Below are 13,868 nucleotides of genomic sequence, written 5' to 3' on the forward strand. Positions count from 1 at the left end.
TGTGTGTGTGTGCGCGCGCGCGCGTGCGCTTGAGATCAATGTCAACAATTATTTCATGTTTTTTTTATTATTTTCTCATTAGGTTTTGTCGTTTCATACAAAAAAAGAAAATTCTGAAGCCTAAACTATGTACATTAAGACAAAAATAAAGCCTGAAGTTTGCAACAATTTTTGCACGATAATTTTTTTTGTTGTACATTTTAATACGACTCGGTCCTCCATGCTATGTTGGTTAAAAAAAAAGAAGTTATCTATCACTGTAACTACCAATTTTGTATTCGCTCGAGTATTCCATTTATTGTATGTTAAATTTTAAATTAATGTAATTATAATATGTAATGTTAAATTACATAAATTTTAAAATACGAGAATATGAAAGATTAATACAATTTTGAGTCTTGTGTTTACAAAACTAATCGGTTTTAAAATAAAGCGCTGCTGAAAGGTGCCGAATCCCCAATCAACCTATGTATTTTTAACATGCCAAAAAAATTAAAAATAATTTAATGTTGATTCGCTGTCGATTCAAATTTGTTAATAGATGGAATTTGACGCGTCAATTGAGTATTTCTTTAGTACGCGGAAGACATAACAATTTTTTTTGACACGCTGTCTATCTGGCAACGTTTTACATTCAACCGTTCAAGGTTAAACAGTTACCACTTCTAACGTGTTCCATATACTATAATTTATCACCAACGCCTTTATCAATGATTTATTTATTTTTTTTTATATTCGTTGTGGCCATTGTTTCGATTGAAATTATTGAAAAAATGCTTTAAGTCAGGAATTGAATTGAGACATGTTACGTTTTTTTTTTTTTGTGTATGAAACCTAGCTAAACAATTGTCGATGGTGGTGTTCTAACATGGGACTCGAATCTGAGACCTTCAGTATATTGGTAGGTTTTTAAAATCTTTTATTATGAATTTATATATAGATGTTGATGTAAAAATATATTTATTTTTATAAGATACCAATAGATTGTGATTCTAATGTTTGTAATTTATAATATAACTTTTTAGCGGGCATCTACGGTGTGAGTTGTAGCGTCTTGGCCTTTTATTCGGAGGTCTCTGGTTCGAATCCCGGTCAGATATGGCATTTTCACACGCTACAAGATTCACAATCGTATCATTTTATTCCAGCCTGTGAAGCAATACCTAAACGTTTGTCTCGGAGGGAAAAAAATTAAGTGTTTTGCACTATATTCCTATCCTATTAAACGGCATTTGTATTTGTGTCTGTGTGTGCGTCCCCCTTAGCTTAGCATTGGAATGTACCGATCACTAGCGGAAAATCTCAATTCGTTAGTACATGTCTCATGGTCAGGTCTATACTTGTTTTATTATTATACCGTATACATAACGATATATAAGCGAAATATATATCGACGTTCTGGGAAAATTTAGTACTTTTTAACCGGATCCGAATTTTTGGATGAAAATTGCAAATATCTCGAAAACGGTCAGTCCTAACCCGCTGGAAAAATTTTTCGACCCCCTCGACGATTTCCCATTAAATAATTATAAATAATTTAATCGTTTAGCCCTGCAGCTAGTAAATATATAAGAACGAAGTATATAAATTTCTAACATAATCTAAAATTTCTATATAAAAAAGTTATCTAACACTGTAACTACCAACTATGCATTCGCTCGAGTATTCCATTTATTGTATGTTAAATTTTAAATTAATGTAATTATAATATGTAATGTTAAATTACATATTTAATATTAATTTTGCCGAGATATTACCACCGTAATATCTCGGCAACCGCTCGTCCGATTTTCACGATTCAAACGGCGTATGTATCAGCAAATCGAGCACTAACTGTTTAACGCATCGAATACGCTATTGATCGACCGGATCTTGTTTATCCGGAAATTAAATCCTGCAGCTAGTAAATATATAAATAAGAACAAAGTATATAAATGTCTAAACAAACACAGATTAAACTTCACACATTACTTTATGTTAGTATTAATAAAAAATAGATCTCTCTCTCTCTCTTTCGGTGTGTGGGTGGTGCGCGCGCATTTGTATTGTAGATGTATTTACTGTATACGTAATAATCAGCTAAGTTGATAAATTTAGAAATTGTGTAATATCATTACCCCGTTACATATCACCGGTAATATTTTTTATAATCTATAATAATTTATGGTTCAGTTATTTTTCTTTTAAGATGATTATTGAAGACGTTACATGTCTATTGTTAATTACACTACTCGATTTTTTTAAATTTCTGCTTTAAATTAAAATAAAAAATTGTAATTTTTGGCAAAAAAAATAACTGAAGCGCGCACCCGAATGTGCTTTTATGTATATGTGCAATCATCATGTTTACGTGCGCGGTTGTAATTATATATATACATACTGAATATTACATAAAATTAAATAATTGAAGGCCTCATCATTAACCGTTTATGTACTGTTGTCTATGTTATTTAGCTAATCATGCGGGTGAATTTTAAAAGTTGGATTCATTGTACAATTGTAAGTTATCACGCTTAATAAAAAATATTTTAAAAAATCAAAATAAATTTTTGTTGCAAAAAAAATTAATAATAAATATTACCACCTAACATAAAAACCGACCGTTTTGATCTGCAAAACACATCAATGTAAGTTTAAAAAAAGTGAGAAAATATTTTTAAAGTATTTCATGTAACAATAAAGGTCATTTTACCTTTTTAAAATATATAGGTAATTTATTAATCATCAAATGCAGACACAGATAAAAAGATTTTGTTATTAACAGAAATCTAAATTTTTTTTAAAAACAAAAAACAGAATTTAAATAAAATATTGACACCCGAAATAATTAATAAGTAGCAATTATTAGAGGACATTTAAATAGAAATTAAATACAAAAAATTTAGTCTACAAAAGAATCGGAAACCTCTCTTTTAGTGTATACTAAAAGAGAAATGTATAACTTACTTGAAAGCAAATTATTTTTATTATGTATAAAGTAATCTATATATAAATTTTATAAGAATTTTAAAAGAACTTACCTGGTTTACATGTTGAATTCTTTTCTGAACGGTCGTTTAGATTCGTTTAAAATATTCCTAAATATTAATAATGTTCGCCAAATACAAATAATCAAGTAAACAAAATTTGATACGGCTTTGATAACGACGCTACAAATCGTAAAGAAATATTATTTGGTGTATTTGACAACTTTAATCGTTAATAACAGTAATACTAATTTAACAAATTATCAGAAAGAAAAGATTAGATTATATATATATATATATATAAGTTTGGTTTATTTTTTCTACATTGCTTTATGTAATGGAACAGGTAATAATATTATAAACAAATATAATTTTTCATCAAAATAACACATTTTGACACACGCAGTTCTTTTTTGTTGACGAATTATGGCGCGAAGCAGATGGAAGGACGAGATTCGGAACATTCTAGAATATTTGCTATCTGGTCACATTCACGTGCACACTCCCTCACAATCATCACTACGTACAAAGTTATCACAGGAAGTAAATTTTGTTCAGAGCCATCTTTTTATTTTACTAATGTTAGTTTTTTATTTATTATTACTTCCTTATATTAATAATACAGATTACTGAATTCATTAGTTTTAATTTTCGAGTTAATAGTTTTTAATTCCTTGTACGAAGTAAAGAAAGTATATTATGATCGTGAAAAATTTTCAGATTTCAATGGAAATATCCGTTTTGACCATCCCTGAATCCATTTTTACTAGTTTTGGCGTGACGTCTGTTTGTATGTATCTCGCATAACTCAAAAACAATTAGCTTTAGATGATTGTAATTTTTTATTTAGGACTGTTGTAACATCTAGTTGTACACTATCCCTTTTGATTGCAATCGACTGAACAAAAAGTGCCGAAAATTAAAAAAATTGGGAGTAATAAGCCCTCACTGAGAGCTTTTTAACGATAATCATAAGTAATCATAAGTATATATATATTTCACTTATTTTATATTATGGACGATAAGTGCCGTAATTTTGCGCCAATCACTTTCAAATTGATACATAAAATATAACTGCCCAAAATCTCGATCGAGTTCGTTAATGGGAAAAATCGGACTATGGGAGTGGAAATGGGGTGGGTTTTTCGAAAAAAACAAAACATCGCTATAACTTTCTTATTAAGTAAAATATTGAACTTCTGTTCAAGTTCATATAAGGGCCTAAAATATATGTAAGTAAAGTTTTATGATATCACCAACGATTGGCCGGCCCATGGGGTGGAAAAAATGGGGTTTTGAAGACAAAAAAAATCATACCTCCCTTAATAGGCACAATTATCGAATCGGTTTAAAGTGATCGTTATTCCTCTAAACATTACCTAAAACTTTTGTCCGAAACAATTTTTGATATGACCAACCCTTACGGCAAGGACGACCAAAATATTACCGGAATTGTAAGATGGGCTAAAATTGTCGTACGCTAAACATGTGAAACTTTTTTTCACGTGCAAATTATTTTTGTATCGAGTAAATATGAAATTTAAATTAACATTAAGGTGGAAATTTTTTTTATCCCCTATTTAGCACCGGTGAAATCTACATTCGCCTTCCGGTTTGCCGAAAGGTTTTTTTATATTATAACACTTTTAAACTACTTTCAATATAATTTATTATAAACGTATTTTTTAATTGTAATCAATAATTAAAAAAAAAAAATTGCTTTAAACTTTTATTTTATTTTAGAATTACATTATTTTAAATGAATTTTTTTTGTGGTTTTCCGAGAAAAATAAATGACGATTATTAAAAAAGTAATCAAGTATACTAAGTATAATCGGCCTCCGTGACGCGAATGGTAGCGTCTCGGCCTTTCATCCGGAGATCCCGGGTTCGAATCCCGGTCAGGCATGCCATTTTCACACACGCTACAAATCATTCATCCTATTCTCTGAAAGTAATACCTAACGGTGATCCCGGAGGTTAAAAAAAAAAAAAAAAGTAATAATAACTATGTTTCTTTCCAAACCGTTAACTGTCATCCTTATTTCATTTTAAAGAGAAAAAATAACTGGATATTAATATTGTCAATTGACATTAATAAATTATTTAAAATAAAATAGATTATGAATATTTGTTTTTATAATACGTGATGAAGATAAATGTTCTTTGCCGCCCTGTCTCATCAACGTTTTGTTGCTGTACACAGTTATGTAACCGTTCCTCACTCCAGTCACGTACGTTCAAGTTTAACAGAGTCTTATCGCTTTTATATATCCCTTTACTCAGTGGCAGGAAATAAAGTCAAAAATATAAAATAAAACAACTTAAAGCAACTTTAAGCTTTGTGTTCACTTTCATCTTCTGATGGTTTTTATTTATTTGTTTTTGAATTTCTTGTCGGGTTAAGAATTATTTTTATGTGCAAATTAAGATGAATATTAAAAAAAAAAAAAACAAAAAAAACGTTAATTCAAAGAGCCGAACCGGGTATCGAATCTGGAACTTTTAGTCTAGCAGGTAAAGTAGCTACCTCTTTAATAGCACGGAGTCATGTTACATCTAAAAAAGATTAATACTGTTTTTTTTTTTTAATTCCTGATTTGATATTTAAAAAATATAGTAATACTTAATAACAAAATTGTATTGTACTATATATTGAACTTGATTACGTATATAAAATGATTATTACATGTAATTAAATAATAAGTAAGAATCTCGTTATAACCCCTTTGTGTACGGTTGGCTGTTCTCCATTTATAGTTTTAAGTGAAAATTTATTCTCTTTAATATTTTATCTAATTATAAGTTCGGCAACATTGATAGTAAATTTTAAATACAATTTAATATTAGACGACGTGTAATGATGGATGATCTGATGTTAAAAAAATTTGATGATGAATGAAACAGTTAGCGAACCAAATTTTAGATTGAATAATTTTTTGTCGTTTAAAATAGTCTATCGATGACGTCATTCCGGAGTGGGGAGACGATGAGAAGCATTATGTGTTGTGTAACTAAAGAAATTCACCGAGATGTTTTGTCTTGTAGTTAGTTATTGGCGGGAATTATCGGTAGATAGGCGACTGAATACGCAGTGAAATTGTCTTCAAATTATACGTTATCCAAATTTCATCTTTTTATTGAGATATTCCTTATTACTGATTTAAGGTGAGTTTTATTTATTTTGTTAATATTATTACAATTTTTTAAACCATAATTGGCAGTTGTTTTATTCTGTGTATGTATTACCCAAATTATTTATTAGATTAAAAATGTTAGATTCCAGTTAACGCCGATTGATTTTTACAAAATAAATTAATAAATTTAATAATAATAAATAAATAAAGAGAAACAAGTTATATGGTTGTATTTTAGGTTATTTGGCCATTAACGGTGTATATATTTAACTAAACTGATATAAGCAAAGGGTATTTCGTGAGTGATATATTAGATAGCTCCTGGGTTCGACACCCAAAATAGCTTACCGTTTCTTCAGCGATCTCAGTTAATGTCGTTAAATATTCATAAATGAATGTATTCTCGGGAATAACACAAAAATTTGAAAAAAATAATTTTTGATAGGAAAGAAAGCTACAAATAATCATTTTAATAAATTCGTAAAAATATTTTTAGAAATCTATCGGCGTATTTTTTATTTAACATATATATTTAACAATAATTAATCGTAAGAAAAGAAAAAAAACATCGGTAAATTTTTCATTTACAGTTACCGTTTTTTTGTTATAATTCCAACGATAAATTTTTTAAAGCTTTTTCACGAACTTAAAGGCATTAATAAATTTAAAAAGTGTCGAAAACCTTAACGGTCAATTTTTTTATTACAATGTTTTTGTAAAAATGCACTTTGAGTGAGAAAATTGAAAAAAATACAGACATGTTTAAGTAGCCCACCGCATACAGCGAGAGAGATTGACGGAGGGGGAGAGTGAGAGAGTGACTGGAAGAGAGAGGGGTCGAGTGAGAGACAGAGCGGGTAGTGTGAGAGAGCGAGGAGGATGGAGCGAAATTGAGAGAGGGTTTGGTAGGGGGATCAGTGATGGAGAGGAAGCGAGACAGAGGGTCTCTCTCTCTCTCTCTCTTACTTCTCTTCTCTTCTAATACTATTCTTAATACGGAGTGGAATATATTAACGCAGCTCTAACATTGTGACTACAACAGGTGCCATGTTGCCAATTAACCTGTTTTTTCCTTCCCCCCTGGCCCTTTGGCAGCCAAGATCGGCATCAGATAATTGACTGCGTTGCGTATTTGACATTTACATAGAATAAACCTTCCAACCTAAACTAGTAAGCAAGATGAATACAAAAAATTATTTTTAATAAAATTTTTATTATTAATTTTTTTTTTAAATTTAATAACGAATCATTATTTTACTATTATTTACAAAAAAAAAAATTAAAATCGTGTTAAATTCTCTATTTGACAATATTGATATTTATCGTTTATGTATTAGTGTTAAAAACTTAAAAATCATACTTGATAACTTTTTTGTTTATTTTAATTTTGTTAGTAAAATTATTATTATTATTATTTTAGTTAGTCAAATAATCACTGATCTTATACATCCGACCTCAGTTAACCGGACTTACATATTTTATTTATCCGTAAAATTTACATAAATTATTGCTTGTTTTAAGTACTCGAATTATCAGAGAGATTTTCTTGTTACAAAATTGTGATTCAAATTAAATATAATCTGAGATTAATGTTTATTAAAACGTCGATTATTCGAACCTCCATATCTCAGACATTTTTCGACTAATTGCGGGGCCTTTTATCCGGAGGTCCCGGGTTCGAATTCCGATGAGGCATGGCATTTTCCTCCGCTACAAAATTGCCATCTCATCTCATCCTGTGATGCAATACATAACGGTTGGCGCTGTGGAAATGAAAATAATTGTACATACTTTGTATGTTGTCAATACGAGTAAAATAAATTAATAAAAAAAAGCTGGTTATTTAGTGTAACATAACTTATATAAATCATACTGCATCATCTGCGGAACTGCTCGGCGACGGCTGTCTACAATCCCGTTGCTACGAGTGGTACCCCCACCCTTCACAACAGCTGTGTTGAAGGTTAAACTGCGTAAATCAATTTTAACAGTATAATAATTAACGAATTTATAATACGACTAAAATAGAGCCTTTCGGTTCATTTTTTTTCTCACACCACCAGGCATTTTTATTTATTTTGTATTTTAAATACACGTATAAGCAGCACGGATGTAAGTCAATAATATCGAAACTTAGTTCTTCAATATCCTTTTTCGTTTTTTTTAATTACCTCTATTTGTTTTTTTTTAATTAGCTCTAAATAAATAAATTTAACTCTATGGAGACTAAATTGATTCTAGGCGAAATATTTTATAAATATTATAAATGCGATTATGTTTTGAAAAGGATTATGTTGTGAGAGTCGACCTAGGATCTTCAACTTAGATTTTTTTTAATATTGATACTCGGATATACATTACGAATTGAACTACTTACTAACCAAACCGGGAATTGAACCCGAGACCATATCTCTCGATTTTTTAAATATTGTTTTTTTATCGTTAATAAACAGTATTTTTGAATGAAACTGTGTTAAATAAAGTAAAACTCTGTTTTGGGGGAAGATCAAGTCTATTCTTTAACGTTATGTAATATTTATTTTAACGTTAAGTATGTGATTTTGTGCGGAAACGAAGAATCGAAATCGCGACTTTCAATTTGTCAGTCTTTTTTTTTTAAACTGAGAATCGAACCTCCAGATTTTCATTATTTAAATTCTTTTTCTTTCGTTTTTAATCTTTTTACGAACTTATTTTTAAAAAAACTTACATCAGAAAAATTGAACTCTGTGGTAATCAAATTGAGTTTAAATTTTTTTTTATAACGATTATGCGTGCAATTGATAACAACTCTATAATCGAATCTACAATTTAATTTTTTTTTTTAACGCATAAAACTCCCTACAAGTATTACATATATGGAGTGATTCCCGAGCTGTAACCGAACCCCAAAAATTAAATATAAATTTAATACAAAAATTTAATCTTCTTTAAAAAAAATTCCAAATTTTTTTTTTTGAATAAAGGACGTTTAAGAAATTATAACGAAACGAACTGGAAATTATATGAGGCTTTAACTCGACAAGTACAAAAACCTGACTCTTTCTGCTCGCGGAAACGATAATACTATTTTAATTCAATAATTTATTGTTATTAAATATTCACCATAATATTAGGTTGGTGGTTGTGTGTAGAAGTACGGTATTTCAATTCTAAAGCGAATTAAAATTTAAAGCCTGACAGGGATATGAACCCGGGACCTTTCGGATAAAAAGGGAAGACATTACTACTCCACCTCGGCGACTGGCGAGGTGATTAGTGCGTGTATTAATTACCTGTGACTTTCAGTATAGTCAGTTTCACTATTGCGTTACCGAGGTGACAAATCGATTACAAAAATGCAGTGAGACGCGAAAAATTATAAGTTACTTTGTAATATCTAAGTATAATTTTTGAGATAAATCCATACTAAATGTGTGTTTGCACGTTTGTGTTCGCACGCTTTTTTGTATTATAGACGTGCTGGGCTCTACTGTGAAATACGGTAGTCGGCTTGCTGAGATAAATTTAGAAATAATCCTTTTATATCATAACCCCCTTATGTACTAATTAATATTTCTTATCTATATTAAAATAAATGATCCTGTTTTTTTTCTCTGTGATAAGTTACTAAATACGATATGGTCTAAGTTATTGTAAAATTGTGTTCAGATCCTGACAGGGAATCGAACCCGACACCATTTGTGTAGCAGGCAAGCATGCTACTTTATGTGACACTAAAGTGGTGACGTAACATTTTTATTTACGCTATTACGTTTTTTATATTAAAAGAAAATAGCAATATTTAGTAAAAAATATGAACGGGCGCTCTCTAGTTTTTTTTTTTAATTAAAATAAAATATGCGTGAGTGTAAATTATATCCGTAAATTGAATATTAGGTAAAACGAAATAACTGAAAACCTTAACATTACAGTTTAACGTTGGTTACGTTCCTTTGTTAACTTTGTATACATAGGTTTAAGCGAAAATTTGGTTTCAATTATTATTTTGTAAAATTAAAAGTTTTCAAATCTGTAAAACATTAATGTTATACTGTCGGTTGTTATGAGAGGAGAAACAGTACAGTGTAGGCAATACATTTTAGTTGGCGCGCTAATTTTCATAATTTATTTTGCAGGTTTGTTATTCGGACGTTGTTTGAATCGACAGAGAAATAACGTGCGTGGCAGAGAACGAAAACTTATGGAATCTAGCGACATTACAGATCGCGCTGTGATATGCAGTTCAATTTGGATCCTCGTGTCTGCGGTCATTCTTTTTTACTATTTCTTATACGTTGTTTATTTTGTTTTGGGTGTTTAATGACCCTCATTATTGATGGAGGTAAGTTTTTTTATATTAATATTATTTTAATATTGCTTAAAATAAGTGTTATTATTTTTGTTTTCTTATCACGTACTGCATTTTCTATTTATAAGACCGGTTACATAGTATCCCCAAAATAAGCAAAAGTTACACGCTTCTTTATAAATTTTAGGTTAATAGGCCGATAAATAATTAACCAAATAAAATAGAAAAAAGAATTATTGCACTAAATATAATCTAATAATTATAATTATTATCTAATTATATTATGATAATTATCTAAACGTACCGTACTCGTGGGTTAAGCAAAGTACGGTTAATGTGTTAAAAAAATTATTTTAAATAATTTAAAATCTTTAGTCCCAAGTCACATCAGACAGATTCGTTTCACACTTTCTGGATCCAAGCCTAAAATCGAACCTCAGATCTTCGATATAAAAGACAAGTACGGCTGTGCCATCGATGCGGTGATAGATTAATTTCTAGTTTTACCGATTTCAATTGCCTAGTAATATTTGCAGTTTATAAAATAATATTGCTTTTTTAACCTAGAAAAATAATATCGATCAAGTTCATGCCGCTACAACTTTTTAATTAAATTGTACAATTATAAAGATTATTATTTTTTAAGATATTGTAATTAATTTTCATTTTTTTATTTACAAAGATACAAAAAAAAAAAAAGAACAAATCTACTTTAATCAAACCAGACTGTTTTCATGTAACCCGACACAATACTTCAAAAGTAGATAGGCAGCGGTACATTTTTTTTAGTTTACTACTATTGGGGCAAATGTCACACCTCTTTTTCCCCTTTTCCTTGATTTTTTTTCAATCATAAAAACTATAATTTTTTAATTTATAAAGAAAAAATCATTAACAAAAGTATAAAGAAAAGTTTATACTGGATTTACTCGTAAAAATAATACGCATTTTACAAACAAATAACTGTGCAATTAAAATGTTTAATTTGTAACTCACTAGTTCGATTTTTTTTTACTAAACTGTTGATCATTTTATGAAAAAAAAATGATTACGATAACTTTTGTTATTAATTTTGTAAAAGTGCTTTTAAGAAATAAATAATTATATCGGTGGAATAACTATCTGATATAGACTTAATTACTACATTCTACAAGGACTGGAATCTGTGTATAACATATCGTTTCCTGAAAAAAGAATCCATTAATTTGTCGCATTCTTTCTTGCGATTGTGATAAATATAAACGGTCTGTGGTATAGGAGGTACTAATAAGAATTGCGTTCTCTGATAGTAATGATGCTCGGTATATACAGCCTTTGTTGAGGAGAAAGAAGTGAAGGTGTCATTTGTACGACTGAACATCATTTCAGTTTCAGTAGGTTAGTACCTTGTTACGCGACAACATATGTTAGCTAAGTAAAGTATTTAACGGGAAACGGCTTCTTCCTAATTCTTCTTAAAGAATTTGCTAGTCGTAACTCGATTACAAACTGTTTTCGGACGTTTGTTTGTACGAACCCTTCTTCTTAATTTCAAGCTCTAAAATCGGTTCCCAAATTATTTCTCTTTCCTCCTAAATCATCTTATGTGTGTATACATATATATTTAATTACACAAATTAAAATATAATGTGTATAGTTTACATTTTATAAAATTATCTTTTTAAAAACATCATTTATGATAAAATAATTTCTTCACTAAAAGTCTATTTAAAGTTTGTAAATTCGATGCGACGATCAACTTGAACGTTTAAAAAATTTAGACGGGATTACTCTCCTTTTACAGTGAGAAGTATAATTTTTGTACTTATGAAATAATTTCATAGAATCGATACACGTACATAAAAAAATATGTCAGAGATTCCAATTAAATTTGATTTGACTATATTTATTCCTTATAATATTTAACATAACTAATAAATAAAATAAATATCGTGGAGGTTGGAAATTGAAAGCGCCCTTGAGAAGTTTTATTACTTTCCAAGAGCGACTCTTATTTTGATAATCGTATTCTCTAAATAAGAATATAATTTCGTACCAAATTCTTACGGTATTTTGTATTTCACTTTTAGTCGTTTCTGAAATATTAAATTTCGTATTTTAAAATGTTTGAAATTTATCGGTGATAAATTATAATTTTAAACTTGTATTTACGAAAATAAAGAGTAAAAACAAAAATAATAGTAATGTAAAAACATTGGCAAAAGATACCAGAATTGCAGGTAGACAGAAAGTTCTGTGTTCAAATTTCGGTCAGAATTGGCTTTTTTATACGCTTTATTAAAATTTGAAATAAAAGTAAGTGACGAACTGAATGTCGGTCTATTGCCCGTACAAATAAATAAATAGAAAAATGTATTAGGTATTAATACGTGTTAGGAATAGCATTAATAAAGATTACGAGGTCGAATTGTAAATAAAACTGGAAAAATTTTATCTGTTATTATGTAATATTAGAATCTTTTTTTTTTGTAAATTACTTAACAAAACTGATAAATTTAATCGTAATATTTTTAAAAAAATTATTAAAATTAAGGGAGATTAATTATTATTTTAAATAAAATGTAATAATAGATATAAAATGATCAACAAATCTTTATTTTATTTAATTATATCGAACGTCTATATAAGAAATATAATAGGGATATTAACTTTGTTATTCGACAGAAATACACACACACGTACGCACATTTACGGTTGTATTTGAATTGTTGTACCATCGCGTGACCAGTACTGTACGGTGGGTAGCCAATCAGAGTGAAGTTAGCCACCTGCTGCATTTGTTTCATCCCCCCTCTCACCCCGCACCATCGTCGCAGTAGTCAGACTGACAAGTTGTTTTTACTTGATGTCATCCCAATAAAATTAAACAAAAAAATAATTACCTCTGACAGCGTATGAACGATACAATTTTATTAATTATTGTTTTATTTTATCATTGCCTATCGAACTATTGTTTTTCTATTAAAGCATTTATTACTATAAAGAATTTACTTATTACATTTATTTTATTTATATTTAATTTTTTTTATTAAACACTTCGCTTTTATTATAATCTGAATTTTTTTAAATCTAGCGCAAATTATGTATTACAGTAAATAAATTTGTACCTTCAAAACTAGATTTAACTAACATACAATCTAGTTTTGAAGGTACAAATTTATTTACAAGAGGTTGTTGATGAAGCTTTCTATTATTTAATAAAATCTAATGTTACAGCTGGATAAAACTATATGTGTATATGTCTTTTTCAGTAATGCAAGAGTTCGCACGCACGCACACCCGCGCGCGCAATTACTAATTTAATTTACTAAATCACACGAATCATTTACCGGTACAAAACAAAAATTCACATATTGCTATATAAATTCATATTTTTTTTTAAGCACGTTTTTTCAAAAAAAGGCCTAAAGGATTAATATTTGAATATATGTATAAATAAATATACACTTATACAGACTTTTGAGAAAAATACAA

General features: G+C 29.0%; 1 protein-coding gene across 2 annotated transcripts in view; it reads left to right on the plus strand.

Annotated features, from left to right (window-relative positions):
- The window catches only part of LOC142333775 (uncharacterized), a 164,302-nt gene that overhangs the window by 5,011 nt on the left and 145,423 nt on the right, over positions 1–13,868 (plus strand). Inside the window, exon 2 of one of the 2 annotated variants that reach the window (XM_075381289.1) lies at positions 10,222–10,427. The exons of the other annotated variant lie outside the window; for it this stretch is intronic. The gene's annotated coding sequence lies outside the window, so the exon portion shown is untranslated. The remainder of the gene's footprint in view (positions 1–10,221; positions 10,428–13,868) is intronic. 2 annotated transcript variants of the gene reach the window in all.

The sequence above is a fragment of the Lycorma delicatula genome, chromosome 13 (assembly GCF_047948215.1).
Source record: "Lycorma delicatula isolate Av1 chromosome 13, ASM4794821v1, whole genome shotgun sequence".
In the NCBI taxonomy this organism is placed as follows: Eukaryota; Metazoa; Arthropoda; class Insecta; order Hemiptera; family Fulgoridae; genus Lycorma; species Lycorma delicatula.